The sequence below is a fragment of the Delphinus delphis genome, chromosome 16 (assembly GCF_949987515.2).
Source record: "Delphinus delphis chromosome 16, mDelDel1.2, whole genome shotgun sequence".
In the NCBI taxonomy this organism is placed as follows: Eukaryota; Metazoa; Chordata; class Mammalia; order Artiodactyla; family Delphinidae; genus Delphinus; species Delphinus delphis.
In genome coordinates this window covers 43,422,022-43,438,118 of record NC_082698.1, presented here as the reverse complement: position 1 = coordinate 43,438,118, position 16,097 = coordinate 43,422,022, and positions in this window count along the sequence as shown.

The window sequence follows — 16,097 nt, the reverse complement described above, 5'->3', positions numbered from 1 at the left end:
GCTAGAACTTCCAAAACAATGTTGAATAGGAGGTGTGAAAGAGGATATCCTTGCCTTGTTCCTGATCTTAGAAAACATCCAGCTTCTCATGGTATGTGTGTTGAAGGTTTTTGTAGATATTCTGTATCAAGTTGAGGAAGTTATACTTCGTTTCTAATTTGTGAAGTAAGAGTTTTTATCCTGAGTGGGTGTTTAATTTTGTCAAATATTTTTCAGTGTCAGTTGATATTACCACATGGTTCGCTTTTGTAGCCTTTTATGTGGTGGATTACCTTGATTGATTTATGGATGTTGAATCAGCCTTGCATACCTGGAATAAATCGCACTTGATAGGGATGCATATTGTTTTCATACGTTGGATTTGATTTAGTAATTCTTTTTCTGGTTTGAGCCCGGACCAGGGCTCAAACCTGTGTCCCCTGCATTGGCAGATGGATTCTTAACCACTGTGCCACCAGGGAAGCCCATATAGTAATTTTTATAATCCTGTTTTGTGGTGGTAGGGTATTGGGGAAGGGAAGCATTCTGTAATTTTATGATTAAATGTAGAGATCTGGAATGTGATCTTTACACGTGTTACTCTTATGGTTTAGCTTGTTTGTTTTCTCTTTAAGCAAAATAAAAAGGATAGATGATGTTGCATTGATGAGGATGCACTTTTCCATTTGGGATATTCCCTGGAAAGCCTTTTCCCTGGAATGTAGGCCTTTTATAGAGAGACATTTCTGGGCATATTTTACAACGGATACTCTTTTGCTACTCCTGCTATATCTATAATATGGTCTTTCTTGGATCTTTACAGTGATAACCTGCAGTGACAACCTGGTGGGCTTCCTGGAGGTAAAGCTCATGAAAGTATGGGGAATTTTCTGAGCCTGCAATCCCTTAGGAGTTTCTCACTCTCACACTAGTCCATATTCAGCCTCCAGCAATTCATTAAAATTACCATTTAAGTGTATTTACCAATTTATGTCTCCAGTGAGTTCTGCTCTAGGTAAGGAGATCTTGGTTGAGATTCTCTAGATTCATCTGTCTTTCCAGGTTTTAGTGTGCCAGTTTACACTGCAACTTTAGTTCTTTAATGGGTCCAAGAATAGTTGTGAGATGTGTGAGATGAAAGAGAGGAACTTAAGGTACCTTTAGGTTTGGGATTTGAGAAACTGGATGAAACTGGGGAAAATTGGGACTGACAATCATCAGCATGGAGAGAAGAATATCGGGTGTGTTATAGACATGTTGATTTGAGATGTCTGTTATACATCCATATGAAGATACTGGGTACGCAATTGAGTATGTAAGTCTGAAATTCAGGGAAGAGGGTAGAGCTGGAAATACTAATTTAGTAGCCATAAATTTAGAGATAGCTTCAGAAAAAAAAATCCATGGACAGGCTTCCCTTGTGGCGCAGTGGTTAAGAGTCTGCCTGCCAATGCAGGGGACACAGGTTTGAGCCCTGGTCCGGGAAGATCCCACATGCTGTGGAGCAACTAAGCCTGTGTGCCACAACTAGTAAGCCTGTGCACCACAACTACTGAGCCTGAGCTCTAGAGCCCGCGAGCCACAACTACTGAAGCCTGCAAGCCTAGAGCCCGTGCTCTGCAACAAGAGAAGCCACTGCAATGAGAAGCCCATGCACCACAAAAGAGAGTAGCCCCTGTTCGCCACAGCTAGAGAAAGCTGTGCACAGCAACAAAGAACCAAAGCAGCAAAAAAAAAAACCAAAAGAAAAAATCCATGGAGGAAGTCTTCTTTGATATATACAGAAACAATGTTAAAATAAATCGTGCCTTTCCCTTGAGAGAAAAAAAAGAAAAAGAAGGTCATCACGGTAGCAGAAATCATTTAGTGTACAGGATTCTGTACTGTAAAACAAACGGGAAGTTATAAACCTCAAAGTATAGCTCAATGCTGGATAAAGGGTTTCAGGAAGGATTTTCTTCTCTTTTGTGAGTATGTGCTATCTATCTTCTTCCACAAAGAACATATTCCAGGGAACGTCATTTCCACTCAATTATATTAGAATAGAAGAAGGGGCAAACAGGGAATTGAAATGCATGCACTTTAGAAAAGGCACATAAAGCAGAACAATTTTTAACTTTAAAAGAGCAATTCTCATCTGTGGCACTAATGTTTATTCAATAATTTCCATTTTTACCTCCTGCAAGACTGAGGTCACCTTATTTGAAAAGATTAGGAAATAAAGGAAAATACAATATCAAGAGACTAAGTATATCTATTGAAACCAGAAGAGGAAAACACAGGGAAATGCAAAAAGGACCTTTAAAAGTCATTTTCTTTCTATGCAGTTTTTTTCTTTTTAATGGAATTCATCCTTTACAAGAGCTCTTCGGTTTGGCCTACATATCTGAATGGTGGTAAAGTAATTCTAAGTTCTAGGAGATTCAAATTGCCATAATTTTTGACTTGGTTTTTTGAATTTTCTGCCATGTCTGGAATTATCTTGCTCTAGACCAGCTACTTTTCTTGCCTGTATAATTGTGCTATAGTCCACAGTGGGTCTTGACCAACTTAAGTGAGTTTAAGAAAAGGGAAAAAGATTCTTTCTGATTATGAGGAGTAGTCATAGGAGAAATTCTAATATCTAAGATGTCCAGGATTTGGGGTGTGTGATGAATAAAGGGTCAGTGATCTGAAGATTTGTAATATTATTTTGCTTCACTCTAAATAATGTGAAGTGAGGAAAACCCAATTTTATGGGTATATTCCCTTGTGCTCCCAGCCCTGGAATCTTAACCTGCACAAAGAGAATCAGCCCTGGATATTCACCAGCCCCCTCACCATTTCACCCACATTTCTGCAAAATCCATATAGAGTACATATATAGTCAGGAGAGACAAAGGAGAAAATTACAAAGACATGTATGTAGTTTGCCTCTCTTCAGTCTAAATGGTTGTCTGTGAGAATAATTTTTGGGAATTACAGATTTACAGGATTCCTAGGTTGTGGTTCAGAGCCACACTCTATATAGATCCAGAATCTGTTTTATTCCTTACTTTCTGTGAATTTTTGTCATTAGAAGCATCCCTTTTGCTTATAGGTTGCTGATGGTAAATTTTTAACTGATTTTACTCTGATTTGTTATTTTTTTTAGATATTAGAATGTTAGATTCTGCGGCATTTTTTTTTTAATCACTCTGCCATGTTTAGTCTTTTTTTCTCTTGCAACTGTCTGTGAAGATAACAGTTGCTGTAAAACAAATGTCAGAAAATAGAAGTCCTTGAAACTGCAATACTGGAAAGTAAGGTGCTGTAGAAGAAAGTCTAGTGGCTTTAGAGTCAGCCAGGTTTGACTCCCAGACTTTTCTAAATATATGACTGTGTGACTTTGGCAAATAACTGAAACTTTCTGAGCACAAACTTTCTCCAAGTGTTTATAAAACAACCAAATGAATTATGTATGGCATCTAGCACAGTGATGGAGACATCAAGTTTCAAGAAAATGTAAATACTATATAATTACTATGTAAATACATTATATTTAGCTTTGCCATCATTCTATCATTGTTTTACCATGTGAATAATGAGATGGGTTATTCAACTCACTTTAAAGGTTTAAAAGAACTTCAAACGAGCACCAAACTAGAAACTGACATTTATTTTTTTTAACATCTTTATTGGAGTATAATTGCTTTACAGTGGTGTGTTAGTTTCTGCTGTATAACAAAGTGAATCAGCTATACATATACATATATCCCCATATCTCCTCCCTCTTATGTCTCCCTCCCACCCTCCCTATCCCACCCCTCTAGGTAGACACAAAGCACCTAGCTGATCTCCCTGTGCCATGTGGCTGCTTCCCACTAGCTATCTATTTTACATTTGGTAGTGTATATACTGACATCTATTTTAATAAGGATCAGCTTTCTACTCCTATCGGATACTTTTGCTACACTGCCTCACTTCAACTCAACCTCATCTGTAATTGCAGTTGTAGCTGCAGAGGACATAGTCGATCTAGGCTTTGGCTAATATAGTAACTATGACAGTTGATACATAGTTACCAATCAGTAGAATACTTTCCCTTCAATCCCCACTATTAAGCAAAATTAATCTAATCCCTTATTACATGAGAAGGACAACAGTAAACACTGTCTTGCCCCAGGCTATGTTACTGTCATGATTTTGGTCACAATATGGTCTACAAGAGGATAACATTAAATTAATTGGTTCTAGTGATCTGGCAATCTCTTATAGATAGACGCATGACTGAATTTGGGAGAAAAATACTATGGTAAGTTTAAAGTCCTGCCTCATCAAAAAAGTATTTAGGGATTCAGTGTTTTGAAGCATTATCAGGACATTCCCTTAAAAGTAAAGAGCAAGTGTTGCATCTTGAATCTCTACAAAGGAAGCATAATTCTTAGTAGGTTTCTTTGGATTTGGGAAATAATAAGTACTGTATTTGGGTATACTACTGAAAACCATTAGATGATGCAAAAAGGTATTACTTTTGAGCGGAACCTAGATCAGCTCCAGAATACAGTATAAGCTGTTCTTGACTTAAAACATATTACTCACAACATCTAAATTACTCACTATCTTGTTACACATATCCATGTTGGATATGGTAGCTTTGTGGAGTCTGTCATGCCTCAAAAGGATTGCAGAGCAAGGCCACCTCATTTGTAACAGAAAACTACTTACCATTTGCAGAATAGTTCTCTTGGTGAGCTACTGGACCCTAGTAGCGTTCTGAAGTTCTGATCATGTTACATTCAACCAAAGCTGCATGTAAAATGTTAGGAAACACAGATACTCTAGGATTTAAGGGCATGCAGTCACAATAGCAATTTTTTGTACAATAGAAATTGTCCATTTTGTATTAGGCTAAGCAGATAACATGTTTATAAAGATGTTACATGACTGAATAGTGTAGATTCGCATATAACCTGCTTTTTTTTTGCACTGATGCCTTTCCCTTTTCTACATCTTTGTCCTCATAGGGAATTCTCTATGACTGCTTAACAGAAGTGGAAAATATCTTAGACATAGATAATAGATGGGTTTGCCTGGTATGTTGATGTGAGCTAAAAATGGAATATTACACAGTATATACTCTGTCAGAAGTCACCTTAAAAGATAGCATGAAGGGGCAGATCTTTCCAAAGAGCATTTCTGTTAGCAGTTTATTTGGTCTTTCACGTTGTCTAAGATAAAGATACACGTGGACTCAGGCAGTGGTGAATGGCTTGATTAGTTGGTCATGAGTATAAAATTGGCAAGATTGAAAAATCAATAACAAGGAAGTCTACAAAGAGGAATATGGATAGACCTATGGGAGGGAATAAAAAGCATGTAGATCTTGTGTCTCCTGCAAATTCCCACCACATAGCATCCACTGTATAGAAGTTACTTAAATAATAGGTGGGCATAAAGACAGCTAGTCTGTTTCCTCCATTACTCCTTGTGCAAAAGTCCCATGAATGCATGGGTCATGGTAGCAGGCAGGATTATGTAAGACTTGGCCCAAATAGCATAAGCACCCTCTTATGAAGAATGATCTAGGTAATGCCATGACTGATTACTGTGTCTGCTAAGGGCAACGACTGATGATGAACCTTTAATAGGATACCATAGTTTGAGGAGACCAGCCAGCCACATACTGAGAGAAGTTAGTTCCATCAGACTCATTTCACACTGGAGGCAACAGGCATTCCTCTTTTGGCAATTTCCTTAACTTCTGTACCTCTGCTTGTACTACTTTGTAAGGCCTTATGGATTATTTTATTGTCCACCAAGGGATACTAAAACATCTTCCATACCTAGGGACTCATTTTGTGGTAAATGAGGTATAACAATGAGTTAGTGATCATAGGCTCTACCTATTATCTCATATCCTGTGTCATCAGGAAAAAAAAATGGCCTAACAGAACAATATAGTGAACTATTAAGAGCTTTGTTAAACTATCTTAGAAACAGCACCCACAGTATGGTACACTACATGTACCAAGCCAGTAGCCAACATAATGGGTCTGTTTCCTTAGTGTCTAGAACAACAGGTAAAGGAACCAAAGGCTTGAAGTAAGTTTGGTTCTTTCTAGCATTACTTCCAGAAACTTACTGGAGAATTTATGCTTCCTATCTTGTGAATTTATGCTCTGCTGGATTAGAGCCTCTGTGTTCCAGCAGGTGACAGATTCTTCCAACAGAAGACAGTGAGATTTTCATTAAACCTGGAGTTATGACTACTGTCTGGTTATTATGAAGTCCTCACGCCAGTGGGTTTGTGGGATAATGCAAACTAAGGCATACTTTTTATTTAGTATAGTGTCAAAAATATATGTCTCCTTGAAAATGTTCCTGTTTCAAGAAGGCTTACAGTGTCAAATCACATTAAAATATGTTGCAATTTCCATAATCAGACTTTAAGTATCCACACAATAAAATATTTTTTGAAGTCATCACACACGTAATAAAAGTGTAACAAATAACTGATCAAATTGAAGAGTGTATTTTATTTTATCACTGATAAAAGATGGCACTAGATGTAAGTGGAAGATTTAGTTAATTTAATATTAGTTAATTAAGACAATTTTTATCTTATTTAGATGGTGTTATTTTATTCCCAATTCTATGGCATAACACATTTTGCCAGCAAAATCTCTTGCTATTCTAATGATATAAACCTAAATTAGTGACTTTCCAACATTCTGACTATAACTCACAGCAGGAAATACATTTTATGTCTTTAAAACACACAGACACACAGACACACACACACACACACACACACACACACACACACACACACACGATAAATGTCTTCAAGTAGTCCTTACCTTTTCTACTTTGCAACTGGCAGCAGAAATCTGGAATAGACTATGAGATTAAATTCAACTATGCAGTCAGTGACTTCCTTTCTAGTACTGAGTCTAAAACTGTGGAACAGAATGCCCTGCTCTCCCCGCTTTCCCCATGAAGAGGAATTTCATATTAGTCAGAAGATATAGGGGAGCCATTCTAGAGACACGTTGCCTTCATTTCCAAAGACATATGTAGCTCGTTTATGGAAAAATTAAATAACTTCTCTCCTGAGGATATAACTTTTAAAAGCCTGTGCCCCCTGTGTTAGGGTTCTCCAGAGAAACAGAATCAATAAGAATTTGCTCATATGATTATGGAGGCTGAGGAGTCCCACAAGGTGCCTTTAAGCTGGAGAACGAGGAAAGCTAGTGCTATAATTCAGTTTGAGTCTGAAGGCCTAAGAACTAGGGGAGCTGATATCTGAAGCCAGGAGAAGATGGACGTCCCAGCTCAAGCAAAAAGAGCAAATTTAGTTCCTCTTGAAGTGATATGACACAATGTGGTATTTGTGGCATACAACATGAACAAGTCTTCTTTCTCTCCGTTCTACCATGCCTTGTATTAAAGAAAGCAAATATTCCTTGCATAAACTAATTCTCTGACAGCCATGCAAAGCAGATTTTCTTCACCTCCTCTTCTGACAATTCATTTGCCAGTCAACAAATGGATTTAGTCTGGTGATAGATAAAAGGACATGCTTTCCTTCTATATTGCTTTCCTCCTCTCTAAGATTTTATATTTAATTATACATTTATTGAGTCTTTTATTTCATTTGAAAGGCAATGGGTAGATGCCATAAATCCTAATCAAATTAAAATTATGCTACAATATAATTAAACCAGTTTGAAAATTGTTGCCTCTAGAAGACATTTTTGTGTAATGGGAGCAGTAATCAATATTCTGAATATGAACACCCCAAAAGAGGTGAATTACTATTATTTTGACAAAGCATTCTTTTATTCATAGGACTCTCATTAATCACCTAGCAAACAATGTCACTGACAATTTAATAAGAATGCTTAATAGATATTTAGGTAGAAATTATTAAATCATTTGTATGCTTCTTTTTATGTGCACTTTGCTAATTTCACAAGGTAGCTGAATGTCTATGAAAAAAATGTCTTTATAATTTAAAATTCTGGCAGCTACTTCTATTATGAGTCTTTCATCAGTGACCCATTTGTAGTGTACATAGATCAGGCTGGCGTGTTAATGTCTCTTTTAACTAATTTTGGGGCAAATGAGTTATCAAATTCCCTGTTTAGCCACATCTCCCCCAGAGAAGGTGCATGCACATTTAAATTTACCTCCTGCAAATCCCTCTAACCTAAAACTCACAAGTACATGCAAGTATACATAATTTTCTAGCATAGTTTTGTGTTTGCATTTAATTTTCTACCCTCAAACTATTTTTTGCATTTTTATCTTTCCAAATAAGAGAGAGAAAATAAGAGAGAGAAAATATATTTACCATTCCTTAATTTTCATGTGGTTATCTGTATATGAAATGGTAGCTATTATGTAGTAGATAATAAATGTATATTGAATAAATTATTCAGGCAGTAAATGTGAAAGAACTGGATGCTTTTATTTATTTGCTCAGTCCCAAAATGCATTGACATTAGCTTAAAAATTTCCCCCATATCAGCTGCCAAAAAAGAATAAAAGAAAAGGAAAAAAGACAATTTATCGACTCTGAATCAGTATTTATGTAATTATTTTTGGTTTTAGTCTGCAAGCATTAACCCAAATGTGTTCAAAAGTTACTTGGATAAGGCCCACCTCTTATTTTGGTTAATTTTTGGTTAATTATTCATGTACTATTCTAAGTATATAAATAATTTATATGGTTTTAAAAGATAGCAATGTACCACAATGTACACACTCTTGCCCCACTCTTTTTTTCTCAATTTCTGCCACTCTCCATTTGCCTATCCAGTAGGTAATCAATCTCATGAACTTCTGATTTTTATTCCTGTGTGTCTATGTATGTATGTATTTTCCCTCCTTGTTTGCGTGCAAAGAGCATCGTATAGATATTGCTTTCACTTTGCATATTTCACTTAACAATACAGCCTGTAAATCATGCCATGTCAGCTCTTAAGGATCTTCTTTCTTGCTTTACAGCAGGACAGTACTCCATTATATGGGTGTACCAAATCTTTTTAAGCTTCTCTCCTATATATGAGCATTTAAGGTGCTCACAACAGGTTGAAATTATAAACTTTACTGCTATGAATAACTTTGTGCAGATGTGTTTTTATATTATTGGAGTTACATCCTCATGGTAAATTTCTAGATGAGGGTGAGAAGCTAAGTCCATATGTATATTTATTAGGTAATGCAAAACCTGGAGTCCCTTAAAAGGGTTTTCAAATTTCTATTACCACCAGAAATGTATGAGAGTGCTTTTTTCCCTCAGCTTCAAAAACAGGGTTTTTTTTTTAACCATTTTTTAATTGAAATATAGTTAATTTACAATGTTGTGTCAGTTTCAGGTGTACAGCAAAGTGATCCAGTTGTGCACATATATATATTCTTTTTCATATTTTTTCCATTATAGGTTATTACAAGATATTGAATATAGTTCCCTGTGCTATACAGTAGGTCCTTGTTGTTTATTTTATATATAGGACTGTGTATATGTTAATCCTCAAATCCTAGCTTATCTCCCCTCTCCTCCCCCTGTCCCCCCGCTATCTCCTTTGGCAAACATAAGTTTGTTTTCAATGTCTATGAGTCTTATTTTGTAAATAAGTTTATTTGTATCATTTTTTAATTTCCACATATAAGTGATATCATATGATATTTGTCTTTCTCTGACTTCACTTAATATGATAATCTTTAGGTCCATCTATGTTGCTGCAAATGGCATTATTTTATTCTTTTATGGCTGAGTAATACTCCATTTGTGTATGTATATATATATATATATGTGTGTGTGTATATATATATATATATATATATATATATATATATATATATACACACCATATCTTTATCCATTCATCTGTCTATGGGTATTTAGGTTGCTTCCATGTCATGGCTATTGGAAATAGCACTGCTCTGAACATTGGGGTGTATGTATCTTTTCAAATTAGAGTTTTCTCCAGATATATGCCCAGGAGTGGGATTGCTGGATCATACGGAAACTCTATTTTTAGTTGTTTTGGGGAAACTACATACTGTTCTCAATGGTGGCTGCACCACTTTACATTCCCACCAACAGTGTAGAAGGGTTCCTTTTTCCCCGCACCCTCTCCAGCATTTATTATTTGTAGACTTTTAGTGATGGCCATTTTGACTGGTGAGGTGATACCTCACTGTAGTTTTGACTTGCATTTCTCTAATAATCAGTGATATTAAGTATCTTTTCATGTGCCTGTTGGCCATCTGCATGCCTTCTTTGAGAAATTTTTATTTAGGTCTTCTGCCCATTTTTGGAGTAGGTTGTTTGTATTTTTGATATTGAGCTGTATGAACTGTTTGTATATTTTGGAAATTAATCCCTTGTTGGTAGTGTTGTTTGCAAATATTTTCTCCTGTTAAATAGTTTTTTTTTGTTTGTTTGTTTATTTTGCTTATTGTTTTGTTTCCTTTTCTGTGCAAAAGGCTTTAAGTTTACTTAGGTCCCATTTGTTAATTTTTGTTTTTATTTCCTTTGTTTTAGGAGAGGGATCCAAAAAAACATCGTTGTGATTCATGTCAAAGAAGGTTCTGCATTTTCCTCTAGGAGTTTTATAGTATCTGGTCTTACATTTAGTTATTTAGCCCATTTTGAGTTTACTTTATATATGGTGTTAGAGAATGTTCAAATTTCATTCTTTTATGTAGCTGACTAGTTTTCCCAGCACCATTTATTGAAGAGACTATCTTTTCTCCATTGTATATTCTTGCCTCCTTTGCTGTAGATTAACTGACCATAAGTGCATGGGTTTATTTCTGGGCTTTCTATACTGTTCCATTGATCTATATGTCTGTTTTTGTGATAGTACCAAAGTGTTTTGATTACTGTAGTTTCGTAGTATAGTCTGAAGTCAGGGGGTGTGAGTCCTTCAGCTCTGTTCTTCCTTCTCAAAATTGTTTGGGCTATTGAGAATCTTTTTTGTTTCCACACAAATTTTAAAAGTTTTTGTTCTAGCTATGTGAAAAATGCCATTGGTAATTTGATAGGGTTGTATTCAATCTGTAGATTGCCTTGAGTAGTATGGTCATTTTAACAATATTGGTTCTTCCAATCCAGTAACACAGCATATCTTTCCATCTGTTCGGGTTGTCTTCAGTTTCTTTCACTGGTGTTTTTTTTTTTTTGGCCGTGCTGCACAGCTTGCAGAATCTTAGTTCCCTGACCAGGGAACCCAGGTCATGGCAGTGAAAGTGCCAAGTCCTAACCACTGGACTGCTGAGGAATTCCCTCATTGGTGTCCTGGAGGTTTTGGACTGCAAGTCTTTTGTCTCCTTAGGTAGGTTTATTCCTAAGTATTTTATTCTTTTTAATGTGATGGTAGATGGGATTGTTCCCTTAATTTTTCTTTCTGAGAGTTCATTGTTGGTGTATAGCAATGCAACAGATTTCTGTGTATTAATTTTGTATCCAGCAACTTTACTGAATTAATTGATGAGCTCTAGTAGTTTTCTGGTAGTGTCTTTAGGATTTTCTATGTATAGTATCATGCCATCTGCAAACATTGACAGTTTTACTTCTTCTTTTCCAAGTTGGATTCCTTTTATTTCTTTTTCTTCTCTTTTTGCTGTGGTTAGGACTTCCAAAACTATGTTGAATAAAAGTGGTGAGAGTGGACATCCTTGTCTTGTTCCTGATCTTAGAGGAAATGCTTTCAGCTTTTCACCACTGAGTATGATGTCAGTTGTGGGTTTGTCTTATATGGCTTATATCATGTTGAGGTAAGTTCACTCATTGCCCACTTTCTGAAGAGTTTTTTATCAGAAGTGGATGTTTAATTTTAACAAAAGCTTCTTCTGCCCCTATTGAGATGATCATATGTTTTTATTCTTCATTTTGTTAATGTGGTGTATCACATTGTTTGATTTGTGGATATTGAAAACTCCTTACCTCCCTGGGATAAATCCCACTTGATTATGGTGTATGAGCTTTATAATGTGTTATTGGAGTCCCTTTGCTAGTATTTTGTTAACGATTTTTGCATCTACATTCATCAGTGATATTGGCCTGTAATATCATTTTTTTTTGTGTGTGAAATCCTTGTCTGGTTTTGATATCAGCGTGATGGTGGCCTCATAGCATGAGTTCAGAAGTGTTTCTTCCTCTGAAAAATTTTGGGAATATTTTCAGAAGTATAGGTGTTAACTCTTCTCTAAATGTTTGGTAGAATTCTCCTGTTAAGCCATCTGGTCCTGGACTTTTGTTTTTGGACATTTTTAAATTACTGATTCAATTTCATTACTGATAAGTGGTCTGCTCATATTTTCTATTTCTTTCTGGTTCAGTCTTGGGAGATTGCACCTTTCTATGAATTTGTCCATTTCTTCTAGGTGGTCTATTTTATTGGCATACAGTTGCTTACAGTAGTCTCTTATAGTCCTTTGTATTTCTGTGGTGTTGGTCATAATTTCTCCTTTTTCATTTCTAATTTTATTGATTTGGGTCTTCTCCCTGTTTTCCTTGATAAGCCTGGCTAAAGGTTTATCAATTTTGTTTATCTTCTCAAAGAACCAGCTTTTAGTTTCATTGATCTTTGCTATTGTTTTCTTCATCTCTATTTCATTTATTTCTGTCCTGATCTTTACGATTTCTTTCCTTCCACTTACTTTGGGATTTGTTTGTTCTTCTTTCTCTAGTTGCTTTAGGTGTAAGGTTAGGGTTTTCTTGTTTCCTGAGGTAAGCGTGTATTGCTATAAACTTCCTTCTTAGAACTTTAGAACTGCTTTTGCTGCGTCCCATAGGCTTTGGACCATCATGTTTTTATTTTCATTTGTCTCTAGGTGCTTTTTAAATTTCCTCTTTGATTTCTTCAGTGATCCATTGGTTGTTTAGTAGCATATTGTTTAGCCTCCATGTTTTTTGCAGTTTTTATTCTTCTAGTTGATTTCTAGCCTCATAATGTTGAGGTCGTAAAAGATGCTTGATATGATTTCAGTTTTCTTAAATTTGCTGAGGCTTGTTTTGTGGCCCAGCAGGTGATCTATCCTGGAGAATGTTCCATGTGCACTTGAAAAAAATGTGTATTCTGCTGCTTTCGGATGGAATGCTCTATAAATATCAAGTCCATCCTATCTAATTTGTTATTTAAGGCCTGTGTTTCCTTATTGATTTCTGTCTGGATGATCTGTCCTTTGATGTAAATGAGTTGTTAAAAATCCCCCATTATTACTGTATTACCATCAGTTTCCCCTTTTACGTCTGTTAACATGTGCTTTATGTATTGGGGTACTCCTATGTTGGCTGCATATATATTTACAATTGTTATGTCTTCTTCTTGGATTGATCCTTTGATCATTATGTAGTGTCCTCCTTTGTCTCTTGTAACAGTCTTTATATTTTAAAGTCTATTTTGTCTGATGTGAGTATTGCTACTTTGGCTTTCTTTTGATTTCCATTTGCATTGGAATAGCTTTTTCCATCCCCTCACTTTCAGTCGGTATGTGTCTTAGATCTGAAGCGAGTCTCTTGTAGGCAGCATATGTACAGGTCTTGTTTTTGTTTCCATTCATCCAGTCTATGTCTTCTGGTTGGAGCATTTAGTCCATTTACATTTAAGGTAATTATTGATATATGTGTTCCTATTGTCATTTTGTTAGTTCTTTTGCATTGGTTTCTGTAGGTCTTATTTTCCCCTTTTTTCTTTTGTTTTCTTCTGTTACGATCTGATGACTATCCTTAGTGTTATGTATGGATTCCTTTTTCTTTTTTATGTGTATATCTATTATAGATTTTTGTTTTGCAGTTACCATGAGGTTTTTGTATATCAGTCTCTCTCTATATATATATGTACTTATTTTAAATTGCTGATCTTTTAATTTCAAATGCATTTTAGATACCCTGCATTTGTACTCCTCCCCTCATGATTACTGTATTTGATATTATATTTTACATAAAATTGCTTTGTGTATCCCTTAACTGCATATTGGGGGTACAAATGATTTTACTACTTTTGTCTTACAACCTCCTTACTAGCTTTGTATGTGGATGATTTCCTAACTTTATTTTATGTTTGCCTTTACCAGTGAGGTTTTCCATTTCATAATTTTCTTGTTTCTAGTTATGGCCTTTTCTTTGCCATCTGGAAAAGCATTCCACCTAGCATTTTTGTAAAGTTGGTTTGGCACTCCTGAATTCTTTCAGCTTTTGCTTGTCTGTAACGTTTTTGATTTCTCCATCAAATCTAAATGAGTGCCTTGCTGGGTAGAGTATTCCTGTTTTGGGTTTTCCTTTTTCAGTACTTCAAGTATATTGTACTACTCCCTTCTGGCCTGTAGAGTTTCTGCTGAAAAACCAGCTGATAGCTTTTTGGAAGTTCCCTTGTATGTAACTTGTTGCTTTTCCCTTGATGCTTTTAATATTATCTTTAATTTTTGTCATTTTGTTTACAATGTGTCTTGGTGTGTTCCTCTGTGGGTTAATCCTGTATGGGATTCTCTGTGCTTCCTGGACTTGGGTGACTGTTTCCTTTCCCAGGTTAGGGAAGTTTTCAGCTCTTATCTCTTCAAATATTTTCTCAGGCCCTTTCTCTCTCTCTTCTTTTTTGGGGCTACTATAATGTGAGTATTCACATGCTTGATGTTGTCCCAGTGGTCTCTTAAACTGTCCTCATTTCTTTTCATGCTTTCTTCTTTATTCCGTTCAGCAGCAGTGATTTCCACTATTCTGTCTTCCAGCTCACTGATCCATTCTCCTGCCTCATTTAATCTATTATTGATTCCTTCTAGTGTGCTTTTCATTTCAGTTATTATATTCTCCAGTTCTGTTTGGTTGTTCTTTATATTTTCTAATTCTTAGTTTAAGACTTCTAATTTATTATTCTCTGCAATCAAGCCTGCTGACATTCAAAGCCAAATGCTCTAGGGACCTCTTCCTGGTGCCAGACCCCTGGGCTGGGATCCTGGTGTGAGGCTCAGAACTCTCACTTCTGAGGGAGAACCCCTGAATATAATTCTCCAGTTTGGATGTCGCCCACCACGGGGTGGGGATTAGCTTATATCCTGAGTCTGCCTCTCCTACCATTCTCTTTTTGTTCCTTCTTTATGTCTTTAGTTGTAGAAGTTCTTATTTGGTAGATTTCAGTCTTTTGCAGAGATGGTTATTCTGCAGATTGTTGTGATTTTGGTGTAATAGTGAGAGGAGGTGATCTTAGGGCCCTTTTGCTCCACCATGTTAGCCACTCTCCTAGGTAACTATTGGTAGGCTCAACATGGCATCACGACCCAACCTTCTCACCAGCAGTAACTGCTTTGAGAATCTTTTTCTTCCTTTGTGCTTAGTTGAGTTTTACTTGCTCATAGGTCACCAGTGCAGAGGCCTTGCACCCAACAGTTCAGACCCAAGTTCCTAATGCCAAAATGGTTGCACCCAACACCTCAGCTTGGGGTCCCTGTCTTACCAACAGTTTTAATCATTTTTATTTTTTAACTGATTATAGAAATGGGAAGTGATATCTCTGTGTAATTGAAATTTGCATTTTCTACTTGTGTGATTGAACATCTTTTCATATGTTTAGGCCATATTTATATATTTTTGTGAATCATCTGTTTACCTTTCTAACCTATTTTTCCATTTCAAACCTGTTAACTTTTTAAAAAGTTAAAAGTTTTATTGACCTATAAATCACATATAAAAATTACCCATTTAAAGTGTATAAGAGAGAGGTTTTTAGTATTTCACAGAGTTATGTAACCCTCACTACAATCAATTTTAGAGTATTTTCATTACCTCAGGAAGAAACTCTGTACTCATTAGTAGTCTTTCCCTATTTACCCTGAACCTCCCATCCCTCACCTCGGTGAGACCCTAGGTCACTATTAATATACTTTTATTTCTATGGATTTGCCCTTTCTAGATATTTCATGTAATTGGACTTTTATAATATGTGTCTTTTGTTACCTGTTTCTTCCACTTAGCATACTGTTTACAAGGTTCGTCTACATTGTATCATATATCAATACTTTTTTATTGCCAAATAATATTCTATCATATGGCTGTACAACATTTTGCTTATTCATTCATCAGTTGATCAGTGCTTGAGCTGTTTCCACATTTTGGCTGTTATGAATAATGCTGCTATTAACATTCATGT